A 10,253-nucleotide genomic window follows, 5' to 3' on the forward strand; every position below is an offset into this window, starting at 1 on the left:
CGGTCAGAGGCATCCTGTCATTGACTTGCATCGCTCTGACTCTGGGCAACTCCTGGAAATGAGAGTCCCGCCCCTCTCCAGGAGTTTGGTTCCAGTAACAGGATCCTCCCTTCACCTGAACCAAAGGATTTCTTTCCTAAACCAGACCACAGACAGGACCGAGGACCTGAACCCTGACCTCTGGTCTTTGGTAGACCTGCTTTTACTCTAGACATGAACTTGTGCGGTCTTGTTCTTGATGAACAAAGCAGTGACGAGCAGAGACAGAGAAATGTTGCTCAGTTCATTTGAGTTCAGGTGGAAAGTCAGTTTAGTAATAAAGACTTCGCTCAGTGTTCTGCTTGAAAATAGAATCATATTTTAGTGAAATCAAAACAGGAAAGCTGCATTGGAGCTGTTCTTGAGGTTTGTACATGAAGTACATGAAGAACGGTGAAACAGAAATCTCATTCAAAGGTTTATTGAAGCAAAAGAAGCATCATCACAATGAAAAAACACACCATTACCAATAAAACAACTTTATTCAGAATTATGATGTAAAAACTACAGAAGAATGTTCTTCATGATCAAAAGTAAAAACTCATTATGCAGGATAAACTCTTGTAGAGAACTGTAATATAATAAACATTGTTATTGGATCATTATTACTCATTAACATGTCAGTAGTAGAACCTCAGCCCTTCAGGGAGAATCTGATTGGAACCCTTGTTTCTCAGAGTGTATAAACTACAGCTGACAGATGAATGTAGTGGAGTAAAAGTCTAAAGGACTATGACATGGAAACAGGGTACTTCACTGCAAACAGTACTTGAGTACTGTCTACCATTGATTGAGAGGAAGAGGAAGAAGAGGAGGAGGAAGAGGAGGAGAAAGGAAGCCTCTGACCAGAGTGGATTGAAAGAACATTACAGCTCATCTCTTCCCTTCTTCCCGGTCTTCTTCTCTTCCTTGTGGAAGACTTTTCCATCCGCCTGCTTCTTCCAGCTCAGCTTGACGTCGTCGTTCAGCCCCTGGTCCTTCAGCTTCTGTTTGAGCTGAGAGACCAAGACATTGAGAGAAGAAGTCTTCACTAAAGCTGTTGTTCCTCTACATCCTGCATCCTGTCTCACACTGTCCTCATGTGGAAGCTGCTGGAGAACAGCTCTGGTTTCCACTAGAGCAGCTTTGTTGTGTTATGTTGTCTGGACACAAGTCTAGCTTCAGTAATGACGAAGACACACAGCACCTTTACATTGTTCTGATAGTCCACTAGCTCACATGTATCACCTGCTGGTTCTGTTGTTCATGAGAGGAAGACGTACCTGCTTCAAGAGGCCCTCCATCACCACAGGGTCATTCAGGTCCAGAGAGGAGCTGCTTTTCGTCAGCCTCACCTTCATCACTCGCTTTGCAACAGGAACAACGTCTGAAACACAAACAACCTTCATCAGTCACAACATTTCTGGCTGATAATAATCAACATCCTGAATGTTGAACACTTTGAATGATAAAAGAGAAAAAGTATGGTCATTTTCCATAATTTCTATCTACTTTTGGTGTTTTGCACTAGGTTGGGCAGTTGATCTGCATATTCAATGTGTTTTCTACCCATAACTTTATATTTATCGATTTTATTTTAATCTACTTTTGATAGTTTTCTTCTTTTTATTTTTTTACTGTATCTGCAAATGAAGCAAACCTAAGTCCTCATTAAAAGCCTGAGTGAATGATAGCTTACCACTGTAGCAGATGAATGCTGACTTGACGTCACACTTCAGGGTCTCCCATTGTCCATTGGCACTAAAATCTGCTGACACACAATCCTCAGAGACACCACGAGGCTCCAGAGGTTTCCAGTTCATAAATGAGGAGCCACTTCCATCAGACCACTTCCATCCATCTCTGAAGAGGCCGATCCAGATTGGTACTCCTGAGAGTATCACACTCTGCACCTTCTGGTTCTCCTCCAGGTTCCTCACCACGGCCAGGTCTGTGTGGTGTTGTCTGCAGTAGCTCTGGGCATCAGTCCACTTCATGGTTTTGTTAATGAGGACAAATGTCTCATTGATCCCTGAAAGTAGAGCAGAGTGAAGTGCTGAGTAGAGGAACCATAACAGACTACATGATGCAGACCAGTTCATTGTTCTGAAAGAATCTCAGCATGAAGGTGGATCAACACGGAGCTGTGTGAATATGAACATGCAGCGTCCATTGAGTCCCATTCATAAAGGCATCAGAGATATTTTACCTCAACAGACATGATACAAACCGGCTGAATGAGCATTAATCTGCTTTAAATGACATTCATGTAGCTGAAGACTAGTTTAAGCAACCGTGAGGAACCTCTAACTGGTCCTGAACCAGTCTCAGTGTAGTCCTGGTCCTCTATAGACCTCAGTGTAGTCCTGGTCCTCTATAGACCTCAGTGTAGTCCTGGTCCTCTATAGACCTCAGTGTAGTCCTGGTCCTCTATAGACCTCAGTGTAGTCCTGGTCCTCTATAGACCTCAGTGTAGTCCTGGTCCTCTATAGACCTCAGTGTAGTCCTGGTCCGTCAAAAAATATGTCACGTGAAAAGCAGACCGCTATATCTGCGTTTTAAACGCTCCCAGGGTGAAGATGGCAACACTGTGAGGAGCACCGGATCCAGGTGAAACGGGCCAAAGTGCTCGTGTCTTGTACCCAACAATGAGCTGCTGGCTTCACATATTACAAAAGTACAAAGTACACGGATATACAACTAAGTCATTAATAAATACATGGAGAAATGCCTGTACTTTCGGGTAAATGGTTACGGTACGCCGTTAACGCTTGCGCATGCGCGACTCGCCGATTCTTGCCGTTTTGCCAAAAGCCACCATGAGATCGTCTTTTCTGCTGTTGCGTCTCTCAGAAGAGAAAACAGATCTCAGCTCAACATTGAGCATTAATTGAGAGCCGTATCAAATCTACAACCCTGTGTAGAGGAAAGCAGCTCACTGCAGCCACTAGTGCTGACAGGGCCGACAGAACCAACACTACCTCTTTAGTCCACAGGGGGCGACAGAACCAACACTACCACTTTAGTCCACAAGGGGCGACAGAACCAACACTACCTCTTTAGTCCACAGGGGACAACAGAACCAACACTACCTCTTTAGTCCACAAGGGGCGACAGAACCAACACTACCTCTTTAGTCCACAGGGGACAACAGAACCAACACTACCTCTTTAGTCCACAGGGGGCAACAGAACCAACACTACCTCTTTAGTCCACAAGGGGCGACAGAACCAACACTACCTCTTTAGTCCACAGGGGGCAACAGAACCAACACTACCACTTTAGTCCACAAGGGGCGACAGAACCAACACTACCTCTTTAGTCCACAGGGGACAACAGAACCAACACTACCACTTAAGTCCACAAGGGGCGACAGAACCAACACTACCTCTTTAGTCCACAAGGGGCAACAGAACCAACACTACCTCTTTAGTCCACAGGGGGCACCAGAACCAACACAAGATGAAAGTTTGTCATAGTAACTTTAATATTCTCACCTTTGACATCGAAGCAGACTGACCAGGTGATCCACTCACATATGACATCGTTCCATGTCCCATCTGAACGCATCCATGCACAGTGTTCCTCTCCGTCGTTGTTATTTGGTTCTCCAGACCCCCATCGTCTGAACTCCGTCTCTCCGGGTTTGTAGAAGCTTGGGTCTGACAGAGACCACCTCCAGCTGTCCACATACAGTCCTATCCAGGCTCGCTGAAAGCAATATTTCATTGTGATATAAAGAAATAGACTTTCATATATTTTTACTTCTCATGTACAGTCTTGATTCTGACGATCAGTCAGATTTATTATTTCAAGTCTGTCTTAAAACAATATTCAGGTGCTAATATGAACATTGAAAAGGTTTTATTTCTGTCATCACTCCTGCTGTTCATAATGGACTAAGAGACTCACAACGTGGTGACAGCTGAGCTGATGGCTAGCAGCTAACGATGCTAACAGATAACGATGCTATAAGCTAATAATGCTAACAGCTAACGATGCTAATAGATAACGATGCTAACAGAGCTAACAAAGGCAACATGACTCCACTATATATTTACATGAACGATGATTGTTTGAAAAAGAAAAAAAAGTCATAATTATGAGATAATAAAGTCATAAATATGAGATAGTAAAGTCGGAATTATATAGATAGTAAATGTTTTTTTTTGCGGAAACAGGCTTCCATTGATTGATGAGATATTAATGCTGTAAACATCCAGTACAGATCAGCAGTATGTTATTAAATCATATTGAAGGTTTTAATGTAAAATCTTAACCTGTAATGTAACTCAATCAAATAAATAATAAATGTTCCTCTGACATGTAACATAAAAAAGCATTGAACTAAAATACTCCAGTAAAGCACAAGTACACACTGAGGTGCAGTTCATTTGCATACGTTCCACCACTGTGTGGATGTAAAACCTTCAGACCAGCTGTCACTGACGTAATGAAACTCACAGAGATGGAGGCGGCCATTTTGCTTGAGTCCAGCGTTGTGTTCAGGGTCTCCAGGTCCTGCAGGTCTCGGATGGTGGCCAGGTCCTTGTAGTTCTCTCTGCAGTGACGCTGTGCTTCAGTCATGTTCTTCAGCTCATGAACAACATGGTAGCGACGCTCAGCAGCTGATGAGACGGCACACAGCCCTGATGACACACAGCATGTTGATTCATCAAATCTTTATTGACTTTATAGATATGCATTAAGTGACAGCGAGGACCTGGACAACAAAGGTATATGTAGTGTGCATATGAACACATATATAAATATATATAAAAATGTATATATATATATATATATATATATATATATATATATATATATATATATATATATATATATACATGTATAAATGTTCTACAAGGGAATGTATTATATTATGAAACAATAACATAAATTGTTGGATTTATTTTAAGCCGTAGACAAACAGTATATTAATTACATTTAATATTAATAATTTAACTCACTAAAGCAAATGATCCTTTTACATTGAAGTAAAAAAGATGAAGAAAGAAGGGAAGTAAGAGGAATGTCACAGAGACAAATTATTAAACAATATTATTATAATGTTGAAGATGGTAAAGAATATAAAGATATTAAAGTCTTGCCTGACACAAGGAGGACGCTCAGCAGAAGTGTGTCCATCCTCGTCTCCTCTCTGGTCCTCTCTGTCAGGAGCTGATGTTGAGCTGCAGCTCATGGAAAGTTCTGCAGCGATCATTTGTTTACTTAAATATCAAGAAGATCTCAAAACAATGGACTGACCTTTGGTATTTGGTTTGATTATTCAAACACAATGACGTATATTGACTGACCAGAGCCAAGAAAAAAATTGTCCATGTTGTGGCGACTACTGCCGTAAGAAAAAAAAAAAAAAAAAAAATAAATATATATATATATATATATATATATATGTACATACAGTGCATCCGGAAAGTATTCACAGCGCTTCACTTTTACCACATTTTGTAATGTTACAGCCTTATTCCAAAATTGATTACATTTTTTTTTCCCCTCAACATTGTACTCACAACACCCCATAATGACAAAGTGAAAAAAGGTTTTGGGAATTTTTTGCAAATCGATGAAACATAAAGAACGGAAATGTAACATGTACATAAGTATTCACAGCCTTTGCTCAATACTTTGTTGAAGCACCTTTGGCAGCAATTACAGCCTCAAGTCTTCTTGAGTATGAAGCTACAAGCTTGGTAAACCTGTTTCTGGGAAGTTTCTCCCCTTCTTCTTTGCAGAACCTCTCGAATTCCATCAGGTTGGATGGGGAGCGTCGGTGCACAGCCATTTTCAGATCTCTCCAGAGATATTCAATCGGGTTCAAGTCAGGGCTCTGGCTGGGCCACTCAAGGACATTCACAGAGAAGACACTCCTTTGTTGTCTTGGCTGTGTGCTTCCGGATGTTGTCCTGTTGAAAGATGAACCGTCGCCCCAGTCTGAGGTCCAGAGCGTCTGGAGCAGGTTTTCATCGAGGAAGTCTCCGTACATTACTGCATTCATCTTTCCCTCGATCCTGACTAGTCTCCCAGTTCCTCCTGCTGAAAAACATCCCCACAGCATGATGCTCCAGACAAGACCCTTGGCATTCAGGTCAAAGAGTTCAATCTTTCTTTCATGAGAGTCTTTCAGGTGTCTTTTGGTAAACTCCAGGCGGGCTGTCATGTGCTGTTCACCGAGGAGTGGCTTCCGTCTGGCCGCTCAACCGAACAGGCCTGATTTGTGGAGTGCTGCAGAGATGGTTGTCCTTCCGGAAGGTTCTCCTCTCTTCATAGAGCAACGCTGTCACTTTGTCATTATGGGGCTTTGTGTGTAGAATGTTGAGGAAAACAATTAATTTAATCCATTTTGGAATAAGGCTGAAACATAACAAAATGTGGTAAAAGTTAAGCGCTGTGAATACTTTCCAGATGCACAGTATATATCGGATCGTGACTCAAGGTATTAATTTAATTGAATTCTCTTTATTTAAAAGGGACCATGTACAGTTCAAACATAAAAGTCACCATTTGATGCACTGTACCAGATTATAGCTTCAGCTAATTGTCATCTGTAGTCCCTGGCAGGTCATAACAAACATAACACCATAGCAAACAGTACAGGATGAAAGACACAATGCAACATTATCAGCTGTATGCAAACACTGTTATTAACTTATACATATTCCTGCCAACAGACCGGGGAGCCTCCAGTCCAGCTGGTTAATACTTAACTTAAAAATTCAAATAAGTGATTGTCAAATAGGTCTGACTTTGTGTTGGTTTAGGAGGATGAGTTTGTCCTGACTCACAAAAGTGTTTTTCCATCTCAGGTACCGACGGTGTGAGCCGTCGGTACCTGTGGTAAATAAAGCGAGGTCGTCTAAATTGTTGGCGCAGTAACTTTTCGCCCCTGACTGAAAACCGTGAGTGCTTTTACCGTCATGAACCGGGACACTTCATTGCCATCTGCCCGGTATTACGGACCGAATGTACAGACGAAGCCGGGGTACAGGACCAGAAAGGAAAAGAACAGCCCCCATGTTACGCCCGGCCTGGGGGAGCCTGAACGCAACATACAGACGGGTCTCCCCTTCTCCCCACCTCCCAAATTAGGACCAATGCTGCAGTGTTTATCGTGTACAATTGTTGTTTATTTCGAACTTGGTGTCATAAATTATCTTCAGGGTGAGCCTGCCCCAAAATAACAAACAAAGCAATCTGTGCATGTCACCTAACTTCCCTAACCTCCCGAAAGGAACAAAAGAAAGTACAGATGTCTACCATAAAATAGGAGAAAACAGGAGAAAATATGGTTGAACAAAAAAGGCTTCTCACCCCTACCACTACCGACACCCTGGCTCACCCCACCACCCAAGAATCCGTGTTGTCCAAAATGGCCTCTCAAGATTTCTTCACCTTTGCCCGTGTGACCATTTGAAGTGACCCAGTATGACTATACGTCCCAAGATGGAATTATTTCCAGGACGCCACCCACAGACTCAAAGAAGGCGGCGTACTCAGCTGCTGTTTAGTGCTTTTGAACGGTCAGAGGCATCCTGTCATTGACTTGCATCGCTCTGACTCTGGGCAACTCCTGGAAGTGAGAGTCCCGCCCCTCTCCAGGAGTTTGGTTCCAGCAACAGGATCCTCCCTTCACCTGAACCAAAGGGTTTCTTTCCTAAACCAGACCACAGACAGGACCGAGGACCTGAACCCTGACCTCTGGTCTTTGGTAGACCTGCTTTTACTCTAGACATGAACTTGTGCGGTCTTGTTCTTGATGAACAAAGCAGTGAAGAGCAGAGACAGAGAAATGTTGCTCAGTTCATTTGAGTTCAGGTGGAAAGTCAGTTTAGTAATAAAGACTTCGCTCAGTGTTCTGCTTGAAAATAGAATCATATTTTAGTGAAATCAAAACAGGAAAGCTGCATTGGAGCTGTTCTTGAGGTTTGTACATGAAGTACATGAAGAACGGTGAAACAGAAATCTCATTCAAAGGTTTATTGAAGCAAAATAACCATCATCACAATGAAAAAACACACCATTACCAATAAAACAACTTTATTCAGAATTATGATGTAAAAACTACAGAAGAATGTTCTTCATGATGAAAAGTAAAAACTCATTATGCAGAATAAACTCTTGTAGAGAGCTATAATATAATAAACATTGTTATTGGATCATTATTACTCATTAACATGTCAGTAGTAGAACCTCAGCCCTTCAGGAAGAATCTGATTGGAACCCTTGTTTCTCAGAATGTATAAACTACAGCTGACAGATGAATGTAGTGGAGTAAAAGTCTATAGGACTATGACATGGAAACAGGGTACTTCACTGCAAACAGTACTTGAGTACTGTCTACCATTGATTGAGAGGAAGAGGAAGAAGAGGAGGAGGAAGAGGAGGAGAAAGGAAGCCTCTGACCAGAGTGGATTGAAAGAACATTACAGCTCATCTCTTCCCTTCTTCCCGGTCTTCTTCTCTTCCTTGTGGAAGACTTTTCCATCCGCCTGCTTCTTCCAGCTCAGCTTGACGTCGTCGTTCAGCCCCTGGTCCTTCAGCTTCTGTTTGAGCTGAGAGACAAAGACATTGAGAGAAGAAGTCTTCACTAAAGCTGTTGTTCCTCTACATCCTGCATCCTGTCCCACACTGTCCTCATGTGGAAGCTGCTGGAGAACAGCTCTGGTTTCCACTAGAGCAGCTTTGTTGTGTTATGTTGTCTGGACACAAGTCTAGCTTCAGTAGTGACGAAGACACACAGCACCTTTACATTGTTCTGATAGTCCACTACCTCACATGTATCACCTGCTGGTTCTGTTGTTAATGAGAGGAAGACGTACCTGCTTCAAGAGGCCCTCCATCACCACAGGGTCATTCAGGTCCAGAGAGGAGCTGCTTTTCGTCAGCCTCACCTTCATCACTCGCTTTGCAACAGGAACAACGTCTGAAACACAAACAACCTTCATCAGTCACAACATTTCTGGCTGATAATAATCAACATCCTGAATGTTGAACACTTTGAATGATAAAAGAGAAAAAGTATGGTCATTTTCCACAATTTCTATCTACTTTTGGTGTTTTGCACTAGGTTGGGCAGTTGATCTGCATATTCAATGTGTTTTCTACCCATAACTTTATATTTATCGATTTTATTTTGATCTATTTTTGATAGTTTTCTTCTTTTTTTTTACTGTATCTGCAAATGAAGCAAACCTAAGTCCTCATTAAAAGCCTGAGTGAATGATAGCTTACCACTGTAGCAGATGAATGCTGACTTGACGTCACACTTCAGGGTCTCCCATTGTCCATTGGCACTAAAATCTGCTGACACACAATCCTCAGAGACACCACGAGGCTCCAGAGGTTTCCAGTTCATAAATGAGGAGCCACTTCCATCAGACCACTTCCATCCATCTCTGAAGAGGCCGATCCAGATTGGTACTCCTGAGAGTATCACACTCTGCACCTTCTGGAGCTCCTCCAGGTTCCTCTCCACGGCCATGTCTGTGTGGTGTTGTCTGCAGTAGCTCTGGGCATCAGTCCACTTCATGCGGGTGTTAATGAAGACAAATGTCTCATCGAGCCCTGAAAGTAGAGCAGAGTGAAGTGCTGAGTAGAGGAACCATAACAGACTACATGATGCAGACCAGTTTATTGTTCTGAATGAATCTCAGCATGAAGGTGGATCAACACGGAGCTGTGTGAATGTGAACATGCAGCGTCCATTGAGTCACATTCATAAAGGCATCAGAGATATTTTACCTCAACAGACATGATACAAACCGGCTGAATGAACATTAATCTCATTGATTAATCATCATTAATTCATGTAGCTGAAGACTAGTTTAAGCAACCCTGAGGAACCGCTAACTGGTCCTGAACCAGTCTCAGTCTAGTCCTGGTCCACTATAGACCTCAGTCTAGTCCTGGTCCACTATAGACCTCAGTCTAGTCCTGGTCCTCTATAGACCTCAGTCTAGTCCTGGTCCACTATAGACCTCAGTCTAGTCCTGGTCCTCTATATACCTCAGTCTAGTCCTGGTCCTCTATAGACCGATAGACAGATTCTGGTGAAACCAGATGACATCATGCAGGTTCACCAGAACCTCCTTCAGCTCAGACTCCAGTAGGGCCTCCAGCAGAGACCAGTCTACCGTGGCTCCCAGAGAGGAGAAGCTCTGCTCCTGGAGGAGCTCTTCCTCCTCCCCCTCCGCCTCTCTGGGACTGACACCACG

This window comes from Taurulus bubalis (genome assembly GCF_910589615.1).
Source record: "Taurulus bubalis genome assembly, chromosome: 20".
NCBI lineage: Eukaryota > Metazoa > Chordata > Actinopteri > Perciformes > Cottidae > Taurulus > Taurulus bubalis.